Raw genomic sequence first — 25,736 nt, forward strand, 5'->3', positions numbered from 1 at the left:
GGGGCTCCGGTCCGGGAGGGGGCCCCGGGAGGGCCTGGCTGCTCGGAGGGGGCGCCACCCCCACCCACCCCACCCCCGGACTTTGTGGGGATCCCCCTGCGCCCCCTCCCCGGCGTGTGGGGCGCTGTGCCCGGGCCGGGCGCCCCCCTCCCCTCCCCTCCCCTGCCCTGCACGCGGCCGCCGGTCTCACTGCGCCGCGGAGCGGGGGCTGCAGGTGGACGCAGGGCGGGGCGCCCAGTCCCCAGCCCTGACTTTGGCGTCTGGACCGAGACGGACGGTGAATTTCCATGTCCCGGTCAGGTGATGGGTCCCAGCCCGGAGCCCGGGAGGAGCCACCTCCCCGGGGGCCCGCGGACACCCAGCCTTTGGGCCCCGGCGCCCAGGACAGCAGGGCTCCTGGCAGTGACGCCGCCTTGAAGAATTGCGCTGGTTTCCCCCTTTAACTTTGAGAGAAGTTCAGTGAAACAGGAGAAATGCTTTTATAAATGGCTTCCCAGCCCTTTCCTTTTAAAGCATAATGTCAGCCTTGCCTAAGAGAATACTTGAGCGGTTGGGCTCCTTTTCTTGGGAAATATGATCTCCCAGAAGGAACATGAGGGCTGCGGGCCTGGAGGGAGCGTGGCCGCCTGTGCTAAACGTGAGAACCATCCCAGACCCGGGCCTGCCGAGCTGGTGCTGATGGGCCGCGCTGGTGCTGATGGGCCGCGCTGGTGCTGATGGGCCACGCTGGTGCTGATGGGCCGCGCTGGTGCTGATGGGCCACGCTGGTGCTGATGGGCCACGCTGGTGCTGATGGGCCGCGCTGCCGCACCCAGCCCAGAGGTTCCCTGCGAGTTAAGTCACAGCCCTGCGGGCTGATGATCCTCACTTAGGGATCGCTAACCGCGCTTTTCTCCCTTTCAGCGCTTCCTGAGAGGTCTGGGTTCTCTAATGTGATCACTTCCTTTCTGTCCCCGCCCCCTGTTGTGCCCACCCCCCCCTAAAGTTTCATAGTTAGTCTGTTACAATTCACTTCTGTATCCATTTCTTGGCGACTCTCAGAGCTTGTGTTGATTCAGTGTTTCATCAAGAAGCTACATGTGATTGACATTTGCAGGCACAGGAGCCTCTCCTTGGCCTTGGACACTGTAAGGCGCCTTAACGTGTTGAACCAAACTTTCTGCGCTTGGGGCGCCTCTCTTCGCCCCACCTGCAGGGCAGGGGGCCCCACCTGGGCATCTCTGCCAGAAAGCCTGTGTCTGAGCAGTCGCCTGAAGAGTTGGTGAGAGCAGGCCTAATGTCAGTGTGAAGGAAGACCCAGCCGGGGTCCTTGAACTGTGGAGTCCCGATTCTGGAAGCTGCGCCCCGCGGGGGAGGCCCCTGTCCCTGGGCTGGCCCACTGGCTTGCAGAGACGCGCCCTGTGTCTGTACACACGTTGGTGTGTCAGGGCTGCGGAGGCAAACTGGGAGTTGCTTTATGTTGGAAGTTAGAAAAAGAGCATCCATCCAAGTGACCGTTTCACTGCACTCCCCCTGTTGGCTAGCAGTGGGTCCGGATACGCCGGGTTACCCTTGACATGTGTTGTCCCCGATCGGACTTGGACCTTGTGAAAGTGGTCGTGGAAAAACAGTGGGGTTCAGTTACCTGCTGAAGGTCAGATCACAGATCAGCATGGCCAGAATTTAAATTAAGCTCCACGGACTCTCATCTTTTTAGACCCATTTGTCCGCTGAAAGTCTGTAAACTTTTATCTCTGATTAAATCAGGGTGGGAGGGAATGTTGAAACCCTTGCACACACAGGGAAAATGAAAAACAGATGTTGTGTTTGAGGAGAGCCAAATTGACTGGGGTTTGGCCTGGGAGGGTCTGGTTAATTTGTCAGGTCACATTTGACCCTGAAACACACACGTTCCATTGACTCTCAGTCGGACTTGAGAGGGGGCTGGCCCCTCACTGTTAGCTGCTCGCCCCCTTGTCACCGTCAGGATGCACCTGTGGCAAGAGCAATGGCTTCCACTCCCATCCTTGCCTCCCCCCTCTCGCCTTGTCAAAAACTCTAACATTTTACGGTTACAGGTTGTGGCTGATTGATGTTGAGAGAGCAGAGCCTTGGGCGGGTGGGTTACATTTGTCTGTTTCCTTTTGAACGGTTTGTACAACGGAGATTTTTATTACTTAGTCTTCTCATTGAGAAAATTACCTCAGGTTGACTGAATTTTGTAAAAACAGTCGCTCAGGAATTGTATGGGTTTTACTTTGGTAAACCATTCTTTGGTCAAACAATGCTTGAAGTTTTAAATGAGTCGTTTCAAGTGTTAAAGGGAAAGGACTGTGACTTCATCGTTCGTTCCTGAAACCACTCACTGATCATTTTGAAACGAATCCTAAATTACTGAGTTTAAAATGCTGCGTCGTGGGCAAGCACATCGGTGGCTCATCCTCTGACAGTCTTTTGTGTCTAGTTACTTATTTAGTATTGATTATCTTTACCAAGCAGGGTGTGAGAGAGACTGGGACAGTCACAGTGGGCCGTCCGTGTGCGTCTGTGGAGGTGGGAGCGGGTAGGGGAACTGGGGCTGGGCTCTCTGACTGGCCCTGGTGCTGTGGTCACACTGGGCCCTGTCTTCTCCCCAGGAGCCAGAAGGGTTAGATGTTGGTGTCACCACACCGAAAGGAGCACGTGTTCTTGAACATGTGACAGGCAGAATTCTTCCTGGCCACGTGCTTTGCATGGCGTAGGACTAAAAGCTGAAGCCGGGTGCTCAGGTGGGAGCGGTGAGAGGCCAGTCCCAGGGCAGCTTGGGAGGCCACGTGTCGTTCACATGGAGCCTCGGGATCCCCCTCGGAAGGCGGTGGGGAGTGAACTCAGTCATAAAGGGCAGGGTGATGGATTCTGCCACGAGCGGTAGTAAAAGCCGCTGCCAGGAAAGACCTCGCCCAGAGCCGTGGCTCCCGGGGACCTGCTCCCTAAAGGTTGCACACCAGGCAAGGGGCAGGGTTCCGGAGCGCCAGGAGTGGCGGCTTCTCTCTTCATCACGTCGTTTGCTGACCTGAAAACTTTGTGAGTATATGCCGACATTAACTGTGTCCCCTCCTGCGTAATTTAGGCTCCGCATATTGTTTTCATAGCAGCAGCTACAATTCTTGCACCTGTCCGGCATTTTATGTGCTTCTCTTGTTGTTGGATTCTCAAAACAACCCTGTGAGGACAGTAGTGTTGCCCCATTACACAGATGGAGAAACTGAGGTGGGCAGGCTTGGCCAGGGTCGCTCAGGTGAATTAGATTTCAGACAAAGGTCTGATTAAATCCACATCGCCGTGATGCTCAGAGAACTCAGTAAATGAAAACCTCCATTTTAGAAACAGAGACTGAGTGAATGGCTTCCCAGAAGTACTCATTCACAAACTTCTCACTTGACGGGAGTCAGAAATCCCTCTCTGGGATGATAGAAACAGACACAAGGCAGATATGATGCTGCATCGGAAAGCACAGAAATTCAGTTTATGCAGCTTCACTGTGCTCAGCGTTTCACTAGACGCTAGGTAGGGCTGAACTGCAGAGCTGCCCATTGACCCGTTGCATAAGAACGTGCTGATGGTTGCGTGAAACTCCCCACAGATTGATTTCTAACCTAGATGACGGTCCTGGTCTAATTGGAGTGATTGATTGACTGAGTGCAGGGATGTAACTTTTATTAGGAAGATACACGTAATTCTTAGTTCAGAGAGAAGTCACTCAATTGATAGACCTTGCAAAATACGGTTCAGTATCAGCAATTTTTGCCAAATAAGACAGCAGTCAAATTGTTAAGTGAAGACGGCCTCCATTTGGGTTATTCGGGAGGTGAGCGTCAAGGTGAGCAGTGCCAGGAGGTTGGCAGGTCTCCTTAGGCCAGCGATGGCGAACCTTTTGAGCTCGGCGTGTCAGCATTTTGAAAAACTCTAACTTAACTCTGGTGCCGTGTCACATATAGAAATTTTTTGATATTTGCAACCATAGTAAAACAAAGACTTATATTTTTGATATTTATTTTATATATTTAAATGCCATTTAACAAAGAAAAATCAACCAAAAAAAAATTAGTCGTGTCATAGGTTCGCCATCACTGCCCTAGGCTGTCACTCAGGCCCCTTTGATGCAACGCCTCCGAGGTTGAGGGTCCCGGCAGGTGCTTCCAGACGGATGACAGAGATCAGCACACACATCAGCGTGTATTCTCGGTTTTCTCAACCGAGGCACCTGCTAAAGTTCTAGATATTCGCTCGCAAATGCACCGGGTGGCCTGCAGGTCGGCTCCAGCTCCAGGCGAGCACCTGTCTTCCCAGAGCCCCACCTGCTTTGTGCCTCTCACTACTTTCCTTCACACTTTAGAGTTATTGGGTATAAACACTTCTCTTTTTTTGGTGAACAAAGCTACATGTGAAAGTTGTAGACACAGATTCCAACAGGGGACAGGGAGGAAGGTAAGCCAGCGACGGAGCGATGATGATGGCCGTGTGAACGTGAGTGATGCCCGAGCGCCTCTTCTGGGGCCCCCTCACCTGACCCAGCACTGACGCCCAGCCAGCAGGACCAGAGTCACTGATCTTTGGTCTGCCGGGACAAGCCAGGAAGCTGGATTTTTATATGCAGTTATTTTTAACAGACCATGCAGGCAAATAGAAAATGTTCCTGCTTTAATTCAGTCAGTAGACCCTATTTTTGCAACCTCTGGCCTCAAATATATGTTTAATTTTTGAAATAAAGTAACTGAGCTAATTAAATGAAGACACAATGAGCACTTCCCAAATGCATGCAAGAGAAGCAGGAAATGAATAACAGAAACCTAAGCCTTTATCTGCAGATGAAAACCATATAGTTCTATATGACATGTTTCCTCATATTCGTGATACCAATCCTGTGTTGTAGTGGGTGTATCACATGCCTTTTCCCAGTTTGCCGGAAGCTGCTCCACCCTTGCTGCTTGACACAGTCACTGCAGGAAAGAAACATCTGCACAGCTTGTGTTTCAAGGGACCTGGCGTATATGGCATATGTTTGCTCCCCCTCTTAGCGCTATGTGTTTTAAACAGGACCACCTCCCCGATAAAGGTTGTTTCCCCAGGTGAAGATTTTTCCCTGGAGTTAGGGATTAACAGGACTAAGGAAGAGACTAAATCAGTAAACCCCCCTAGTGTTACAGAAATACCATGTACTACTTATGAAGAACTTAGACTAAGACTGTTGGCAATAAATTTGGGACTTGTTGGGCCCACATCCCCAGGGGTCTGCCCACCAGGGAAAGCACCAAAACCTATACCCCTGGAGACACACCGACACAGGGCATTCCCAGGGAAGGCACCAGCGAGGCTGGGAGGACCTAACCTTTACTGGGTAGGATAATCTCCTTCAGTCACTTCCTTGTAGCTTATCAGTAGAGCAGTGACCTTGGAATAGCCCTTATAATGGAACACAGAGATTAACCTAGACAAGATTAAAATCAACACAACTAGATAGAGACAGGATTTTTAGCAAAGGTCAGATAAGAAACTATGGAAATAAAACAAGGAACTGTAGAAGGTTACCCAAAACATACCATGATGTGATTATAGAGGCATGCTTATAGGATCAACTGGTATAAATACAGATGTAACAGGACAATAAAGGGAGAACCTGGCTATGCTGATCAACTGAACACTGTCTCCGTGTCCTTCCTTCTTCGCCGACTCTGTCCGCACCTTTGGGAACCCCTGGACCTGCTGGGGCTGGACCCCAATACCAGTTGAGTCTTGTCTTTTTACTTTATTTTGATGAATAGAAATTCCTAACTTAATGTGGACTTTACCCATCTTTCCTTTCATGGGTAATGCCTTTTGAGTGTTGATAAGAAGTCCTTCCCACCCTGGGGTCTCCTGCATCTTCTTGTAGAAGTTTTAAAGTTTGCTCTCCACACTGAAGTCCTTATGCCCCGGAGTTGGGTGGTGGAAGTAGGGCGCGGTTCTCTCCTCTCCCCACGTGGAGAGCCAGTGGCCCCATCCCGGTCCTCAGTGAGCGAGTCCCTTTTCCCTGCTGGCCTGCCATGTCCAGGTCCCCTCCATCTGGTTGTCTGTCCCACTGGTCGGTGTGTCTCCATGGGCTTCGTCGTGCCGCTCGGCTCTCTACCCGTCCTGCTGTCTGGACGTCCTCCCCCTGGGTCTGTGAGGCACCTGGCTGCTCTTGTTCTATGCTTTCCTGTGTAAATGTTCCAATCAGCTTGTTGTCTGGCCTGCGTGGCTCAGTGGTTGAGTGTTGACCTATGAACCAGGAGGTCATGGTTCGGTTCCCAGTCAGGGCACATGCCTGGATTGTGGGCTCGATCCCCAGTGAGGGGCATGCAGGAGGCAGCCGATCAATGATTCTCTCTCATCATTGATGTTTCTATCTCTCTTTCCCTCTCCTTTCCTCTCTGAAATCAATAAAAATATATTTTTAAAAAAATCAGCTTGTCAAGTTTCATGAAAACTTTGTCAGGATTTTGATTGAAATTGTATTAATTCTGTAGATCCACTTGGGGGGATTTTTCATCTTTATAATATTAAGTCTTCTTGATGTAAACATGGTATGTGTCTCCATTAATGAAGATCTTTTTAAATGACTTGCAATTAGGTTCTGTAATATTCCACATACTGTCTTAGACTCTGCAGTTAAATTTATTCCCAGACACTTATAATTTTTGTTGCTTTTGTAAGTGGTGTTTTCAAAATTTATTTTTAATTAAATTGGTTTCTAACTTCTTGTGGATGTTGTTCAGAAAGGCAGTTGATTTTGGGTATCAATTTTATAGCCAGTCACCTTGCCGGTCTCTATTTCTAGATTTGTGGACTTGGGGATTTTCTGCGCAGACATCCCTATTATCTGGGAATGGTGATGGCTTTGTCTCATCCTTGTGCCTTTACTGTCTTTCCTTCCCATTTTACTGCCTGGGCCTTCAGGGTGGTGTTGGATGGCAGCGTGACAGGGTGTTCTTGTCTTGTTCCCGATTTCAAGTCAAGGATGCTATTGTTTCCCCTTGTCGTGCTGGTACAGACACAGGCTGTTTGGTTCTGAATCGTCCCATTGCGCCTCCCGGGATTAGAGGCCAATAAGAGATTAAAGACTTACCTCCATTGGTCATCAGGGACATGCAAAAATACGGCCACAGGGAGGTGCCGGCCTGCCCACCGGGGTGGCTAAAAGGTACGGCAGCCTCGGCCCAGCGCTGTAAATGGCGCAGCGCTTCAGAGACCTCGTGGCCAGATCTGCAGGCGAGGCCGTTGCATGTGACCCAGTGTGCGTGTCAGGACCCCGGGCAGGACAGGGTGGCCACAGCCACTTAGTGGGCAGACCCTGGAGAAGAAAAATGTGGTGTGTATGTACAACGGAATATTGCTTCAAATAAAATGCACACGATGGGAAAGAGATGAAGTAGCTGCAACCACAGGCAGATATGTGTGGCTCTTACAGAGGTGGGAGCAAAGGGCGTGAGGCACAGAGGTGCGTGCTGTCTGATCCACGGGTAGGGAGCACAAAAGCAGGCAAGACCAGGCCGTGCTGCCTGGAGTTAGGGTGTGGCCACTGAGGGGCCACTGGGGACGGGAAGGGAACATGCAGGCCTCCTAGGGGCACTGGGAATGCTTTCTGTCTTGATCCAGGAGTTGGTTACTTGGGTGTGTTTAGTAGCTGTAGATCTGTTCAGGTTTTCCAATCCTGTTTGAATATGATTTGGTAAGTTATTTTTCTAGGGAGGGATCTGCATTAGTTACCTGTGCTGTGTGACAAATGACACCAATGTTTATTGGCTTTAAAAACAACACTGTCATCTCATAGTTTCTGTGGTCCAAGAATCTGGGCACAGCTTAGCTTTCATGGGCTGCATTGAGGTGTCACTGGGCTGTGGTCTTACCTGAAGGCTCTATGGGGAAGGGTCCCTTTTCAAGGTCACTCATGGGTTGTTGTCCTCAGGATTCTGAGGGCCTCCCCAACATGGCAATTTGCTCATAAGAGCACGCAAACATGAAAAGATAGAGAGGAAGGAAGAGGGAGGGAGGTGAGGGAGAGGGAGAGAGAAAGTTGCAGTCTTTCAAAAGCTCATCTCGGAAGTGACCTTCCATTACTTGTGCTGTACTCTTTTTTTTTTTTTAAATGTTTTTATTTTCAGAGAGGAAGGGAGAAGGAGATAGAAACATCAGTGATGAGAGAATCATTGATTGGTTGCCTCCTACACACCCCACACTGGGGATTGTGTCTGTAATCCCGGACATGTGCCCTAACTGGGAATTGAACTGTGACCTCCTGGTTCATAGGTCAGTGCCCAACCACTGAGCCACACTGGCCTGGGATGCTGTACTCTTCTTGTTAGAAGCCAGTCACCAGGTCTAACCCACCCTCAAGAGGAGGGGATTGCACGAGGGTGTGAACCCGGGGGGGTCATCTCAGGGCTGCCTACCGTACTATCCATTTCATGAAACTGGCCATTTCCTTGGTACAGAGGCCATTATAGTTTCTTAATTTTAAAATCTCTGCTATGTCTGACATTAAGTTCCCTTTGCATTCCTAAAATTGCTCTCGCCTTTCTTTTTTCTCGAGTCATCTCAGCAGAGGTTTATCTATTTTGTTACTGACTGCAGAGCCAGCTTTTAGTTTTGTGGACCATCTCCATGGTCTCTGTTTTCTGTGTCATTGATTTCTGCTTTCATTGTCATTAGTGCTTTCCACGCTCCTTCCGTTTATTCTGGTGTTCTTTTGCTAGGTTATTGAATTGAAAGCTTTTATTTTGTTTAATATTTTTTATCCTGTATTTTTTACTCCTTTTTTCTTTATTATTATCCTTTATTTTTTTCTAAGCTTCATTTCTTAACTTTCAGACTTTTTTCTATCGTAAGCATTAAGGCTGTAACTGCTTTATGGTAGCCTGTATATTTTGGTATGTAGCATTTTCATTGTTCAGGTCTCAGCATTTAACAATTTCTGGTGTTATTCTTCTGTGACTCATGAGTGATCTAAAAGACATTTTTATTTTCTAAATGTGTGGGGATTTTAGGTTAATTAATTTTTTATCCTCGCCTGAGGATATGTTTATTGATTTTCGAGAGAGAAGGGAGAGAGAGAAACATCAATGTGAGAGAAACATTGATCAGTTGCCTCCTCTATGTACCTGACCGGGAATCGAACCCACAACCTTTCGGTGTATGGGATGATGCCACCCTTACCCTCTGAAAGGCTCACGCTGTTTCCACTCACCCCATCGTATTGGAAAGAATGACACCCTTCCAGGCGCCTAACTTTTTTCATTTTCCGTTATCTTTTCATTTTGAAATCCCACATGCTGGGATCTCACTGTGAACTGCAACAGCGCCCTAGGCAATTCTGCTGAGGTCACGCGGTGAGAGTGGTGGCAGGTGACTGGTCTGTCCTCTGTGGCGGTGTAGGGCGCACCGTAGGCTCCAGGCCGAGAGCATGGGTGACAGCGGCTCTGCATGGCCTCTGCTCCTCTGCCCCGGGAGCCTGTGAGGATGGGAAAGGCCACGTGCGAAAGCGCTTTGTAAAGAGGTGTGCACACACCACGCACCTCCCTCCTGCCTGGTGGAGAAGTGACGGCCCACGTGGTGGTGTGTGAGTCCCGGCCGGCCTGCCCCCGGGACGCCGGCACTTAAGAAGAAGGGGCTGCGATTGGCAAGCGCCACAGGGAGAAGAGCAAGAACAGAAACAGGGACTGAGCTTTGCACGGATTCGTCCCCGAACTGGCCGCGAGCCCTTGGACACCTGGCAAGGGTCCCTCCGCGTGCCTCTCCTGCCGGTGTTGGCTCTCCTGCCTCCCGTGGGTGCCGACGAAGGAGACCGTGGGCTCTGTCCATCCCTGTTACTCTGTCTGGAAGAGGCCTGGCGGCATTGCAGCCTAGTGTCTCTCAGGTTCTGAGCATGGTAGAGGCAGGTGCATTGGCATTAGCTGTGTCACCCACCCGCACCCAAACTGGGTGTCTGCCTGTCTCACCATTCAGCACCGTGTTTCTGTGCCAGCTTTGGGTTTTCCTTGTTGCTGAATCATTTCATGGCTCAGCAAATCTGAGAGTAGCATCTCTCCTTCCCTGAAAGCCACTAGTCTGAGAGCAGCAGGGGCTGCTAGCTGTTGTGGTCACTTTGTGGCACTGGGGTGGCTGATTGGCAGGTGAGGCCACCTGTCCTTCTGGTCTTGTGTCCTTAGGCTCCTCTGGGAGTGAGGGCTGCGTTGGGAACCCCTGGAAGAAAGCTGCATGAGGGACTTTGTAGGGCGACTTCAGGTTGGGGGGGTAATGGGCTCAGCTGGGGTATCGCCCCTCTTCCCAGCGATTGTGTTTACTGCCATTTGTTTGTGGGAAGGGAGGTTTTGAAAATAAGGTTTAACATTTGCCATCACATTTAGGGTAGGACAGGTTTACTTAACAACAATGATCTTACCAATTAGTCTTTTTATTCCCACTCACATACATCTGCCAGATAATGACATCAGCAGCTAAGTGGGGAGAGGCTCCTGGCCCATCCCGAGCGCAGCATGGAGTCAGCAGCGGCGGCCGGAGCATTCCAGATGCGCTTTATTTGACATGGCGTGTAACTTGAATTGTGTGACATGTAGCACGTCAACTGTACAGAACAAGAAAGATTTGTACCAGGTGGTGGTTTGATGACAGAGGTGGTCCTTCCTGTTGTTGGGAGTGGGGCTAGGGGCGCTGGGGGTGAGAGACGGTCTGATAGACAGAGAATATAAATAAGAGAGGGGCTTCTTATAAATAAGAACTTTTTTCTAGAAAAAAAGAGAAAGTTTAAAAGGAAGTGATGATAATTACGAGTTGTTTATGCTTGGTTATTAGTACTTCTTTCCAGAAAGGGTTCAGTTTCTTCTTCTCCTTTCAAAGTTTACAGAAGAAATAGAAAATTGGGGGTATTTGATAATTTTGTCATTTTTATTTTATAACTTGTGATTATATTATATTTCCAGGAATGGGTTAGCTTATTTTTTTTAAATTAAGAAATATGAAAACAGAATATTGAATCCCCATGCCTACCATCCAGTGGAAGAATTAACCACTGTAAAATCACTTGAAGTCAAAGAGTTCATGAAACTAAAATTCTTAACTTGTAAGTGGAAAAGGGAGATGGGAGGACAAGGACCTCAGAGGCGTGTTCTGTCCGCACTGTGCGGAGCCGGAGGTGTGGCGGCTGCCCAGGGTTCCGAGGTGCTGTCAGTGTGACATCACACGATTCCCAAGAGCATGAGAGGGAGCGTAAGACACCTCCCTAAGAGGCTTTTACACAGACTGGATGTTGGATATATTGGGTCAAATAAAATGTACTATTAAGTCATGTTTGCCTGTTTCTTTTCACTTTTTCATGTGGCGCTAGAAAATGTACGGTTGGAGGAGCACTTCCCTTTGTGGCTCGCGTCAAGCTCCCACTGGACAGGGCTGTCGAGGTTCCGAGTGGCCTCTGAGGGAGGGCCCTGTGACCTTGGCATGTCCCCCACCTTCTCACCGCTTTTAACCAACCTTAAACTAGAAAAGTAAGAGAAGAAAAGGAAATAAAAGACATACATGATGGGAAAGAGAAGGGAAATCTTTATTCACAGGTGTGGCAAACCCTACGGAATCTACAATAAGCGACTAGAACTAATAGGTGAGTTCAGTGAGTTTACAAGATACAGGTCAGTATAACACTGGACAGTATACTAGCACTGGACAATTAAAATTTGTAATAAAACACCATTTACGACAGCAGGGAAAATATGAAATTCTTAGGGATAAATGTAACCAAAAAATGTACCCAGAGAAATTAAAGAAGACCTATATAAATGGGGAGATATACTATGTCAATGAACTAGGACACCCAATGACACTAATATGTCAGCTCTACCAAAACTGACATGGAGATGCAGTGCAATCAAAATCATAATCCTGGCAAGGTTTTTGTTTGTTTGTTTATTTTGTTTTTTTAGAAATTTACAAGCTCATTTTAAAAGTTAATGGAAATTCAAAGACCTAGAATAGCCAGAATAATTTTGAAGAGACAAACAAAAGATGACCTGGTTTTAAGACTCTCTTGCTTCACTAATTGTGGAAAAGGTATGCATGGAGATCAGTGGGATGGAATGATTCCAGAAACAAACCCGCACATTTAGAGTCAATCAGTTTCCAACAAAAGTACCAGCGCAATTCAATGAGGAAGTGGTAGCGTTTTCAACAAGTGATGCCAGGATTATTGGACACCATATGCAGAAACAATGAACCTTTGTCCTACTTCCTCCCATGGTAAAAAAATCAACTCGAAATGGGTCATAAGCCTAAATGTGGAAGCTAAAACGACACGATTGATAGAAGAAAAATGTGGTGTATACTTAAATGGAATATTATTCAACCTTAAAAACAAACATGCTTATGACATGGATGAACCTGGAGGACATCATACTGAGTGAAATAAGCCAGTCACAAAAGGTCGAAGGCTATGATTCCACGTATATGAGATGCTTAGAGCAGTCAAATGCTGGGTGCCAGGGGCTGGGGCGGCGGGAGTTAGTGTTTAATGAGGAGAGGGTTGCAGCTGGGGAAGGTGAAAAGTTCTGGAGATGGATGACGTGAATGGTTGTACAACAGTGTGAATGTGCTTAATGCCACTGAGCTGTGCACTTAAACATGGTTAAAATGGCCTGGCTGGGATGGCTCAGTGGTTGAGCGTCGACCTATGAACCAGGAGGTCAGGGTTCAATTCCCGGTCAGGGCACATGCTCAGGTTGCAGGCCAGATCCCCAGTTGGGGGCTTGCAGGAGGCAGCCGATCAATGATTCTCTCTCATCATTGATTTTTCTCCCTCTCCCTCTCTCTCTCTGAAATCAATAAAAACATATATTAAAAAGTGGTTAAAATGTGAATTTTATGTATATTTTACCACAACTTAAAGCAAACAAAAACAAGGAATAAGATTGGCCAGTGGCCCTGGGGTTTCGCTTCGTTGGTCACAGCCTAAGGTCGTGCTGGAGGGAGAGGAGGCTGGCTGTTCTGGAGGGGAGCCCGGTGTGCAGGGTTTTGTCGGGTTTGGGAGGGAGCAAGAGTGCGAACGAGGTCGGGCAGCACTGCTGTGCCGGGAAGGACAGATCCTGGCATCCAGAGGGCAGAGGCCTGGGGGCTGTTTGGATCTGCGTGGCGCATGGCGGGAGGAGCCCATCCTCAGCTGCTCCTGAGAGCCTGCGGGGAGGTGGAAGTTGCTTTGTGGTCCTTCCTGGGGTGTGTTCATTTGTGAGCCATCTGTGGGGCCTCCCGATCAGGCAGTGGGAAGTCACGGCTCGGAAAGGCCCCGAATGGGCCATGGCCTCGGTATTTGCTGAAGGTGGTGGAGTATTCAGTTCACGGGGAAATAAAGTTCATTCCCGGTGGTCAGCTCCCCTGATGTGCAGGGGTTTGGTCACCGTGGGTTTTTCCTGCGTAAGGACGTATGTTTGTGCCTTTCGCTTTTAGGCCCTCAAGGTGAGAACCTCTCAGGACGATTGCTTCCCTGGCTGTGCTGACCCCGAGCCTCGGTAAGTTAGGAGAGGAGGCACCCGAGCGTGTGTGTGTGTGTGTGTGTGTGTGTGTGTGTGTTTCTGTTCCCCGGAACGGCCCTGGAGTGGGTCCCGTCCTCGTGATCTGGGCACAGCTCTTGCTGGCAGACCCAGAAGTCCATCTGCCTGGAGAGCCGAGCTCACTGAGTTAGCTTCAGTGACATTGAAGGGACCTTGTGGAGCACAGTTGGGCCTTAGCGCATGTTGATTGATTTCTTAAAGGGGTATGTGCTTTGAAGTTTTCTTAGGTATTTGTTAATCAGTTCTCATTTACCCAAAAGCGAAATGAGAAAGTTCAGGTATGGGGTCTCCCCTTCTGTTCTTTCCTGGGGGGCCAGACTAAAGATGCCGCTGGGTCCCAGTGTGTCCGCGGGGGAGCAGCAGTGGGCATCACCCCGTTAGCAGACCCTGAAGATTGAGAGACTGTTTGAGACAGACATGGCCGTCCATTTAGATGTCCAGGGGTGACGTGACCCCGAGGTCTGTGGGCATGTTTGCCAGGAAGAGGCCCAGTTCTCCATGGGGCACTCCCCTGGGAGCCCAGTGATAATCGGCAGCGCTGGCGGAGAGCACTGAATCGGGGTGGGCATGGGGGTACCCAGTCATCAGAGTCCTCAGGCCCATCCCACAGAGGGGCCTCCAGTTACCCGCACCCCCTCTTCTGTCCTCTGTGTCCTGGCTCCAGGCAGTCCGGGACCCTTCTATTAGGCTCCAAGCTGACCTCCGCCCTCCTGCACCCACACGCAGTCTTGAGATCTACTAGTGTTAGGTCAGTGAGCGACAGGTTCCTTTCTGTTAATCATGCCTCCACCAGATGGCCTCCTGCCATTTCTTCTCTGGGCCTGAAGTCACCTGTCTTTTAAAGTGTTGTCTGCGAAGAGCGGGTCCCAGCCACCATGTCTAGAAGTTTGCACATTTAATTAATAGTTCCCAGTTCTCAGGCAGGATGTTTAAGCTCCTGTGTAATGATTACAACGAACCGTGTGCTGATAGCTACTATTTGGTAAAAACAAACAGTTTTTGGGATATGAGTAAGTTGATACAACCCCATGCCAATCTCATACTTTTTGTATTTGTAGTCTTGGCTTGTTTAAAATAATGTTGCTTAAATATATGAACTGAGCACTGCAGTACTGCCTTCCTTTTCAAGTTAAAATGACTTTGTTTAGTGTCACTTTAGAATTAAGTCTTTTCTTATGAGTGCCTGTTTAGTAACTGTTACCATAAATATGACACAAGCCTGGCCGTATCGTGGGCGTGGTGTGGCTGTAGACTCTGACATTCTGAATCAAAAGTGTATGTGCTTTCTTTGCTCATCATTGATTTAATACTCAGCGTAGGGTTTCACTTGTTAAGTTGTTGCGAGCTGCTATTGTGTACAGAAGAAAATCACAGTTATGTTGTATCCTAGGGTGGAGCTCTCAATGCACTACTTTCTTTTCCTGTCGATTATCACCTGCAGTGACTGGAGGATGCTTGGGGCTGAGGGGATTCTCTCCCTCACAACTGCCAGCGGTCCTGGGGCCCAGGGCGTGCAGAGCTGCAGGGGCTGTGGGTGATGCCGGGAGCCTTGCGATCGGGAGGCACATTGCACCGTGCACAGCAGGCGTGTGTCCCCCGCCACGGGTTGTTCCTGGGCTAGAGGGGCCCAGGGTCACTCACTGGTCAGCAGCCGGACCTCTCCCAGAAGGATGGAGTTTGGGGAGATTGGAGACAGAAATCAGCTTCCTGGACCAGGTTCCTTTCCCAGGAAGGGGCGTCTGTTTTCTGGTACCTCCCACCCTGCATTCTCCTGCTGGAACGCGTAAAGGGCCGTGTGCACGCAGGTTCACATGCCTTCGCTGTCCAGGTCACCAGTGCTCCTGGGCAGGGCTGCCTGCCTCCAGGCGTCTAACACCAGGCAGAGGCCACCGTGGCGGGCGCCGTCTTGTCTCACAGACACCGCCTGCCTGGCAGCTCCTTATCTCTTGGGGACTAGAAGTAAAAATTGAAGCGTTCCTCTGGAGTGGCCGTGCCTGGGCGCACCAGGACCTGGTGTGCCGTCGGTTTGGCTCTGTATCGGGGGTTCTGGCTGGAACAGAGACTGTGGGGAAGGGCATCCGGGGGCCACATCACAGGTATCTATCTGGTGGCCGCGTCACGTGCAACCTGAGTTGTCTTGGCCGCCTTCTTGACTCGGCGCCTGGCATTGCCTGAGCTGTTCTCCTACTCGCTTCCACGTGAATTGAAGTGAAGAGGTGAGTCCATAGAAACAGGGCTGAGCCGGGAGGGATGGTCCAGCCCCAGACGTTGAAGGGAGGGCACCACGCAGGCCTGGCACAGGAGTGAATGTCACGCGTGTGTGGCCCCTTCTCAGTTTTAGTGCCACTTTGCTCTCTTCACTGTCTTCCAAAGTGGGCGTCTGTCAGGGAGGCGTGCGGGCAGCTGGCAGCCCTGGCGGGAGGCGAAGGTGCTGCCGCGGGTGGAGCGGTGTCCATGTTCTGGCCACCATCTCCTGCAGCTCTCCATTTTTCGAAATTGCCTCAAGAACTCCTTGGATCTCCTGTGTAGACAACCATCTCACGTACCAATGACAAAAGCTGTGCAATCTCTATTTCTCTTATTCTTTACTTGTCTTTCACTGTGACCGCAGTAAGTTCTGATGTTGGGATGGAGTCTCGATGGTCATTCCTTAAGTATGAGTGGCATTGCACTTCCCGTCTGCCTTTCCTGAATCCAGTGAAATAGGCTTGTTTTCTTCCTTTTTCTCTTATTGCCAATAATTAGATTAATTGATTTTCTATAGTAAACTGTTTCTGTGTCCTGATATAAACAAAATTTGGTCATGATTTTATTTTATTTTTTAAAATTTTGGAGTATTTTTAAAAAATATATTTTCATTGATTTCAGAGAGGAAGGGAGAGGGAGAGAGAGAGAGAAACACCAATGATGACAAAATCATTGATCGGCTACTACCTCCTGCATGCCCCCTACTGGGGATCGAGCCTGCAACCCGGGCATGTGCTCTTGACCTGAATCGAACCCAGGACCCTTCAGTCCACAGGCTGACACTCTATCCACTGAGCCAAACCAGCTAGAGCTGTCATGATTTTTTTTTTTAAACTGCATGGCTAGAATCAGTCTGCTAATATATATTTATTGTGAGTATTCCATCTATATTCTTGCCTGCGATGGGTTCAGTAATGGGCATTTTGCGTGGCTCCTGCTGTTTCCTGGAATGCCTTGATTGTTTCTCATTCAGGAAATGCTGACTTTGGGGTGAAGAGGTTATTACCTTACAGGGGAGTCCGTAGTGGGTGTGTCGCCTTCAGGGGAAGCATATAATGAGTGTCTATAATCTTTTAAATTGCCTCCACTTTATGGGGTGTTTTTATCAGGAAGTGAGGTTGGATTTTGCTAAATTACCTGACCAGCATTTTTCTTAAAGAAATAGAATGAATTTTATTAATAGATTTCCTACCATAAAATCATGGTTGCATTCATGGAACAAACCCTTCTTGGTCTTCATGTGTTATTTTTTTAAATATGCTATTAGGTTCTGTTTGCTAATTTTTAACGGAATTTTTACATTTATATTCATAAGTGAAGAGCAGTGGTTCTCAAACCTTTGATCTCTTTACACTTGGCAGTGCCAGGACATGTTTTTGGTTGATAAACGTGGTGGTGGTGGTGGTGGTGGTGGTGGTGGCGGTGGTGGTGGTGTTTCTGTTTGCCTCTAGGGTAGAAGCCAGGAATGCTGCTAATATCCGACAGTGCGCAGGGCAGCCCCACCACAAAGAATCTGGTCCAAATGTCAGTAGTGCCATGTGGAGAAACCCCGGTGTTGATGTATATACTATTTTAGAAACTAACACCAAGAACATTTAAAAGTCATTAATAATTTATTTAAAATAGCAGCAGTAGCTCTTTCTGGTTTTGGCCGTGCGAGGGACCCTGAGCAGCAAAGTCTCCCGGGATACCCTGCACGAGGCGGTGCGGGAGGTCCCGCACAGGCAGCGCCAGCGCAGGAGGTCTTTGCAGACAGTCAGGCTGCAGATCGGCTTAAAGAACTGTGACCCTCAGAAGGACAGACGCTCCTTGGGCACCGCCAGGCGGAAGTCCACTCCTGCCCCACTTTCTCCACATGTGATCTGGGGACCAGCAGCCCTGTGCTGAGGCCAAGGCCTTTACTAGTACACCCCCCACAGGGACATGAGGCGCTGAAGAAAAAACTCAAAAAGAATACGAAGCTGGCCAAGAAGTGTGCTGTCTTTTGCCCTCAGTCTCTGGTCAAGCCCAGGCCTGGACCAGTTCCTGTCCTTGCTGTCCCACAACGAGAACGTAGTGGCCGAAATGATGAGGTGACATGCAGATGAGGAGGATGCGTGTCTGGCAGTGGCTGTTGGCCACGTGAAGATGACAGGGTGAAGCTTGTGTGCAGCATCCACTTAGCTGTCACCTTCCTGGTGTCGCGGCTCAGAAAGAAGTGGCAGAACGTGCGGGCTTCGTACACCAGGAGCCCACGGCAAGCCCGGCGCCTGGACTCTGGCACAGCTGAATAAGCCACGCTCCCACCATAGAGAAAGGCAGTAACCCACTGCACGTCAACATCAGTCACATTTTTAATAAAACTATATTTTTTCAAAACTGAAAAACAATGTAGTGAGGAGAGTGGCATTGGTTTATATTTTTGCAACGTAATCAACCTCTTTCATGTCTGACCTAATGGGGGACGGTGCAGGGATCCGTGTCAGCAGTGGCTGAGGTTCCCAAAGAAACTCCTGCCTCACCCAGCACAGCCTTGGGGCGGGGGGTTGGGGGGGGCAGGGGACTCCCAGACCCCCTGGCGGCCCTCCCATCCCACTGAGAACATGGATTAGCCGAGTCTCCGCCGCATTGCGAACGTAATGTCACACTTGCTTTGTACAAGGCACTTGGGAGTTTGCCTTCTTAGTCTAGGACTTGGAGAAGGTTAAATAGTGTTAAGATGACCTGTTGGTGCAGGATTGGTGGAATCCTCTTGTGAAGTCATCTGGGTTTGGTCTCTTTCATCAGATATGACAGATAGCTCTTTCAGTGCTACAAAAGTAGGTCTGCCCAGGCTCTCCATCCTTCCTATGTCCCTTTTTTTGTAAATTTCTTTTCTCTAGAAAATTATACACTTGATCGAGGTTTTGCATAGAGATGTGCAGTCACTTCCACGATTTAAAGTAATATTTTATTTTGATGCTTATTCCCTCTTTTCTTAATTTATTCATTTTATTCTCTTTTTTTATTAGTTTTTTTATTGCTATAGGTGACTGGTCTGTTTAATTGATTTTTTAAAAAGAAACCATCTTTTAAAAATTTATAATTAATTAGAATGCTTTTTTCCAACTCACTATATTTTACTTTTACCTTTATTAATTCCTTCAGCTACTTTGTCATTTTCTTCCAACTTTTTGTTTCCATGCATTCTCTTATTTACGTGCTTTCATCTCTAAAAATTTAAAGTATTTAATGCAGTTCGTTTTCCTCAGAGCCCTGCTGTCACTTTCATTATGTTTTCTAGTCATTTTCTACTGCCCTGGAGAGGAACATCTGAGAGGAGAATGTTTACATTTCAGGGAGGAAGGCCTTTTCGGTTTTCTGATTCTGTTATGAATTTCTAGAGCATATTGTTTGTATTATAGTTACTGTTTGGAATGTGTTGAAAACTTCTTTGTTGCTTCATATATCTGGACACTGTTTGTGGATGTTTCTGTGAGCGACAGGGAGAAGGGTGTTCCCTCTTAGCAAGTGCAGATCGGCTGTGCCTCAGGCCTCGGCACCGACCTTGCTCTGCGTCTCTGGACAGCCCTTCTTCCTTCCCGACCCCTTGTTCTTCTTGATGGAGACATGGAGCGTCTGTCATGGTCAGCTGCGGGGATTCCTTTCTGCTTCACGACACGCTGGCTGCTGTGTTATTTGGTACATAGGTATTAAGCCATCAGATCTTTAAGAATTTTAGTTCTAGCATTATAAATATTCCTGCTTTGTCATTTAATGTCACTTGGCCGGATATTTTATTCTCTGATATCAAGCATTTGGACCTCTTTTTACTTACATTTCCCCGATGTACATCTAGTCATCCTTTTCGACCTTGCTGGCTTGCTTTGGTCAAGGTATTTCTCTGTGAAGTAGCTCCCTTTGCTGGTCGGTGATCTCCGCCGGTTTGAAGTGATTGACATGGCCCCTGTGTTGATTTGTGCGGCTGGTATTTGTGTGTTGGGGGTTACAGATAAAACGTGTTCCCATTCACAGACACACTCACAGTGCACGTGGCCTCTGCTCTTCGCCTTCCCGGTTGTTGTGTTGTGTTTTGGTGTGGTTGACCTGAGAGCTGGGAGGTGTGTGGTTCGTCTTAACGGTTACTAGTTCCTTCCTTTCCTCTATTTGATAATGTCTCTTGTTTCTGCACTAAGCTGACAGTAAAGCACCCTGTACCCGCCCTCCCAAGGCACTGCCTCCCCGAGCACCTCTCTGGCCCCTCCACACACCTGAGCCTTTCTTGCTCACCTGTCAGTTACTCTGCTGTCAGCTCCCACTACTGCCTCTGCAGCGACATGGCTCCTTCTCTCCCCTCCCCGCCTGCCCCTCTCTGCTTAGGCTTCTTTCTCCAGGTGCACACATCACAGCTCATCCCTGGGCCTTCTTGGTGTGTCCCTCGCTCCGTGTGGGCAGAGGTGTGGACTGTTAGCAAATGGAGCCGCTTGTTGCTGTGTCCCAGCTGTTCCTCTCCCCAGGGCCTCTTGCCTCCGGGTCAGGTTCACAGTCCTGTTTGGCTGCCCAGCCCTTTGATTTAGTCTCCTCCTTTCTGAGACACACTGCTTTAGCCTTGTCCCTGTCAGCCCAGCAGATGCTGGATTTTCACTCTGCTTATGCTCACTGTGGTTATGAATATATTTGGACTTTCTACTTCATCATCATCCTCATTTACTACCCCTTTCCTTTGTGTTCCCGTCTTCTCTTGAATTTAACCTGTTAAATCCGTCCGTCTGTTTCCACCCTTGGAGTGGTGCCTTTATACATTGGGATGCATGGTCGCCTTAGCTGAAGCTCACCGCTGTCTCTACTTCCTTCCCAAACAGTATCAAGGCCTGAGAACCAGGACTTTGGTTCCACAGTTTTTCAAACCCACATTTCCTGGGCACACACAGCCCCGTGTGGGTGTTTGCACCTCTGTGCTCTGATGGAGTCCCCGCCGTGGCCCTCATGGGGGCCCTGGACCCTGAAGTGCCTGTGGAGCAAACCACAGGACACGTGGGGACCGGGCTGTGCTGCTCCGCATGGCCGCTCAGCACTTTCCGCCTCCGCCCTCCCAGAGTGCGTGGCCACGCCTCCTTACACAGCCACTCCGTTCCCAGTGGCACGCAGCTCTGATGTGGCAGGCCCCTGGCGCTTGACCATCATCACCCGCCCACACCCTTGAGCGTGGGGACCCTTCCTGAGGCAGCTTCCTGGACGGGCTGGCAGGTGTGCTGTGGACTCACGTCCGTGTGTGTGTGTGTGTGTGTGTGTGTGTGTGTGTGTGTGTGTGTGTGTGTGTGTTGCGCGCCTCCCTGCCTGAGGTTGAGACTCGGGCTGAGAGGGCAATGAGCTGCTGGTTTTGTCCCAGCTCAGGTGACACTAAGAACTTGATAGACATTGGACTTTATCAAAGTCAGGGAGAGCTTTGCAGCAGTCAGTGATCGGTGCCTTTGACAAGTTTTCAGTTAGTAATAAAACTAGGGGTTGATGTCTGTCCTTTGTTAATGAGTAATTAGCTCCACGCTGCCAACTCTCTGAGTTGACTGTCCAGGGTGAGGGCTCATTTCTTTTCTTTCTTTTCTTTAATATATTTTTATTGATTTCAGAGAGAAAGGGAGAGGGAGAAAGAGATAGAAACATCGATGATGAGAAAAAATCTTTGATCGGCTGGCTCCTGCACGCCCAAACCGGCCAGGCGAGGGCTCATTTCTTGAGGAGACCCTGAGCTCTGGAGTCTGGGGACCTGGTCGGGGCTGGCGAGGTGGGCGTGCCCTCCCGGCCTCAGTGTGGACGAGCCATAGAGGATACCCCATGAGACCAGCGGTAGGTACGGTGTCAGGACGTCTTTTTACCAATTTCTCTGTATTTTGATGCTGTTTTTGTGAAGGCTTAAGTACTGGATAGGTTATTGTAGGATCTAGGCTTCTTCATTTGGAGTAAATGCTGTCTAACGAAGATTTCCTGTTGGAAGTTAAAATTCTTAATCCCATGGTCTAGGTGAGGAGCAGGAACCTGTGGGGAGGGGGAGAGGGATATTGTCGGACCATGAGGGTGTATAGGGGGGAGACACTTATGTATGGGCTTGGCTGTGTGTTCTCTGGTGTGGGTACTTAGGTCGTACGTGCCGCCGGGAAAGCGTCATAACTAGCAACACGTTCTTCAGACGTCAAGTTGCTTATGAAGAACCATGGCATTCAATGCTTTGGAACCCAAATAGCTGTGACTAAAGACCGAAGTGAACATGTTTCTGTGGTTGCTGCGAGGTTGGGTCTTTGGGTTGGGAGCCTTGGGGTCCAGTTGTGGTTTGTTGGTGAGGAGAGGACCTGGGTCGCCATTACGTGGGCTTCCCAGGCCCCTCTGCGGGGCCCCCAGGAGGTCAGCTATGCCGTCAGGTAGCGTAGACCTTGTTCAATAATTACTCACTTAGTCGAGCCCCCCCGCCCCCCCCGCCGTGCCAGCGCCCCACTTGGTGTTGGGGGCAGAGGTGACCACCGTTAGACCTCACACAGACTAACAGGAAGCGTGTGTGAAGTCATTTGTTCTTCATGGATATATAGAGCCCTGAGGGCTACATTTTAGTGGGCAGCCGGGGAGGCAAAGTGACAGTAATGAACAAATACACTGGAGATGCCAGATGAACTGAGCTGAGGGATCTGCGAGGGGCTGTGCAGCGTGATGGGCAGTGGGGGTGCTGATGGGGAGCAGACGACCCTCACAGGGTGTGGCAGGGAGCAAACACCCAGCACCAGCCAGCTTGGCAGGCAGGCAGGCAGGCGCAGTGAGGCTGGGGAGGGCTGGGGAGTGCAGAGGGCAGGCCCAGGAGGCCAGGGCGCCTGGCTTAGCAGACATGAGGGGGTGGCTTCTGTCCTTGGTTCTGTTCAGTGGAAGGCACATGGGGTCACTGGGGCGTGGGCCGGCCTTGGCATGATCCCCACTGGGTGGAGAGAACTCTGGCTTCCCCATGGGACAAGAGTGGAAGTGGGAGAGGTGATGGGGCTGGTGACACAGTGGCGGAGAGCAGACAGGCTTGCTGGCAGGTTGAGTGTGCGTATGGGAGTCTGGGATATGTGTGTACATGTGCGTCTGTGTATGTGCCTGCATGTGTGCACACATGTGTGTGACTGACAGAGGCAGCACTGGGAGGCGCACACTCGTCCCCGATTGATCCCGAGCGAGGCTCTTCACGCAGAGTCGTCCTTTGGAGTTTGTGTCTGTCTTAGACCTTATGCAACATGACAGTCACCTCGGGGACAAATGGCTCGACAGCGCCCAGGCGCTGGCCAGCTGTGGGCTCTTAGCCTCAGTGTAGCCGGACTTTCGAGATGTCTCTCTGCCTGGCCTTTGGCCAAGGCCCCTGGCTGGCCGCACCGCCCTCAGGATGCTGGGCGGAGGGGCTGCACCTCCTCGGGGTTTGCGGACCTGCCCCCACGCCTGCAGGAACAGGGGAGGCAGAGCCAGGTCTGACTAGGAAGAGGGGAGGAACGTGTGCCTCATCCTACTTCCCACCAGGATGGCAGGACGGCCTCACAGCGGAAGGCACATGGCGAGAGGCTCCGAGCCTGCAGGGCCCCGGTCATGTGACCCGCGACCAAAGGCTGGAAGCTGGGCAGGAAGCTCCTGCTCTAGGGATAGATGGATGTGAAGGGTGGCCCTGGCTTCAGGGGCCCAGGGGGGCTGAGGAAATGTCCCAGCTCCGGGGCAGGTCCAGGAGGCAGCTAGAGCAGGGTTCCCACACCCAGTCGTGTGTCCAAGACGCTATTTATACCCACAGCACAGGCGCACACTTCACACGCACACCATATTCACACCACACACCACGCACACAGGGTTTTGTTTCTTTAAAGACACAGATCTGAAGCAGTTATGGCAAATGTTCCATCTCAGTGACAGGTGCTGGGCGTTTGAGACGCTGCTCTGTTTGCCTCTTTAAAATTAAAAACATGGGAAATGAGGACACATTTGTAATACCTTAACCAATAAAGAAATTTTAAAAAAATTAAAAACATAGGAAGTGCTATGAGAGGGACATAGGAAAGGGCTCCTCCCAGGACAGAGCGCTTCTGCAGGGAGGCTGCCCTCAATCAAGTGAGAGGACAGGTGTCAGCCATGAATCAGGTGAGGACAGTGGTCAGCTGAACCCCGCTGCCCGCAAACCTTGGCTGAGGGGGGATCTCATGTGGTCAGTGGGCAGGGTGCTGGGGGCAAAGCCCAGCCCTCGGGTGCGTCCGGAGGAGCTGTCTGTGGTCAGCATGACTTGGGCCCCAGGGTGCTCTGCGCACGGCTAGGCCAGGCCCTGGTTGGTGAGAGCGTCTGTTCCCCTCAGGCCTCTGCTTCTCTTCCCGATGCTTACAGGAGGGTGTGCTCCCGGGAAAAACAACTGGTGTAAGAGGAGAGGCCAGGAGAGCAGGATCCATTGCAGAAGGCGGGTGGGGACCACTGAGACTGGGGCCTGCTGGGTGCAGCTTCCTCACTCTCCGTGGTCGGAAGCTCAGCGGGAGACACTGGGGTGGAACGGGGGTGCAGCGGAAGTCAGGAACAGCTCAGGTAGTTCTCATTGACTCCAGGATCTACTATTAAATAGTCCTTTGCCGGAGAGTTCTACATGTGTTAGGAGCAGTTCAGCCCACGTGGGCAGCAAATCAGTGCAGGCCAGTCTCCCTGTCTCCCGCCAACACCGAGACAGCCCAGGGCCGGGCAACAGCTCCGCACAGGCACCCAGGCTCCCTCTGATGTCCCTGTCAGCCCGCAGCTCTGTCCTCTTGGTTATAACTTGTGGCTTCAGAAAGGCTGCTCCAGCCTTGCCATTTTACCTGCATTCCAGGCCGGAGGAGGAGAAGGGCCCAGCTGGGCTGTTTCCTTTGGAAGAGCTCCACCCAGAGGCTTTTACCTCCATCTCCCTGGCCGACGTGGCTGTCCCAGCTGCAGGGTGCTGGGACCTTACCCTTCGCTGAGCCTGCGTCTGCCTGACAGCGTGTCCATCCTGTTGGTATGAAGTGGGGGACGGTGAGTTTTGCACTGGCAGTGTGTGGGGGGGAACACTTTACTCTCCCCTCAAGGTCCTGCTGGCTGGTCTAATAATCAAATCCACATGAGACAGATTAGCCCTAGAAAATGGCCAAATTGAATACATATGTCCACATGGAACCCCACATGCACAAGAGGTTCCGAGGCAGACAGGGACAGTGAGGGATGTAAGACATTCTGAGTTAGGGGTGAGGTAAGGTTCCTGGGGGCCGCAGCGGGCCATTGCAGGATGACGAGAAGAGCAGATGTTCAGTAATTAGTTTGTGCTGCCCTATAGAGAGGCCAAAAAAGGTGATCTCTGATCATCTCTTATTAAGTACAAGGCCCCTAATTCAATTCTTCTAGGCTGGTCGAGGTAGGGACAGAAGTTTCTCTTGAGCCCATAGGATCTTGGTTGTCTTTGGCTCAAAACAATCTACAAACCACAGAAGCATATCTTGGGGTGCTCATTCTGAACCCCTGTAGCAGCCATCTCCTTCCTACCACTTCTCAGGGTAGTCAGTATTCCAGAAATCAGGCGTATCCTTGACCTTTGACCTGGATGTGATAAAAAGAAGGCATCTTCTCCATTTCTCCGTGCTTCCCTCTTCGCTGCACTTGGCACACATTGGCTGTTCTGCAACCGTTGCCCTGCATTTCTGGTTTTCGGTGTGGGGGCTGGTCGGGTCCTGGCTTTCAGTCTCTGTGAAAATAAAAAAAGTCAACAGCCACCGCCTGGAGCAGGACCTCTCCCTAAGTGCTCCCCCGCCTGGAGGGGGGCCCACCCGCTGGACGTGGGCAGCTGGGCACTCTCCCCTGGACCCCGCAGCGGTTGCCCAGGCCACCCACGCTCCTGGCTGCTCTCACCGTCCTGGTAAGCAGAGATTTTAACTCGGGGTGAAAAGGAAAACTGGTAGAAAACTAAATGTGCCAAGCTGGCAGTTT

At 50.3% G+C, this 25,736-nt stretch overlaps 1 protein-coding gene and 1 pseudogene across 2 annotated transcripts in view; both read left to right on the forward strand.

Annotated features, from left to right (window-relative positions):
- The first annotated feature begins 13,308 nt into the window (after window positions 1–13,308).
- On the forward strand, window positions 13,309–18,082 carry LOC111828173 (annotated as a pseudogene).
- Window positions 13,476–25,736, forward strand: part of AGPAT3 (1-acylglycerol-3-phosphate O-acyltransferase 3) — a 56,626-nt gene continuing 44,365 nt past the window's right edge. The window contains exon 1 of one of the 2 annotated variants that reach the window (XM_006099908.3): window positions 13,476–13,520. The gene's annotated coding sequence lies outside the window, so the exon portion shown is untranslated. Of the gene's footprint in view, window positions 13,521–24,676; window positions 24,792–25,736 lie in introns of those variants that run through there. The other variant, XM_023763527.1, reaches the window with a different exon arrangement.

Source organism: Myotis lucifugus, unplaced genomic scaffold, assembly GCF_000147115.1.
Source record: "Myotis lucifugus unplaced genomic scaffold, Myoluc2.0 scaffold_291, whole genome shotgun sequence".
Classification (NCBI taxonomy): domain Eukaryota; kingdom Metazoa; phylum Chordata; class Mammalia; order Chiroptera; family Vespertilionidae; genus Myotis; species Myotis lucifugus.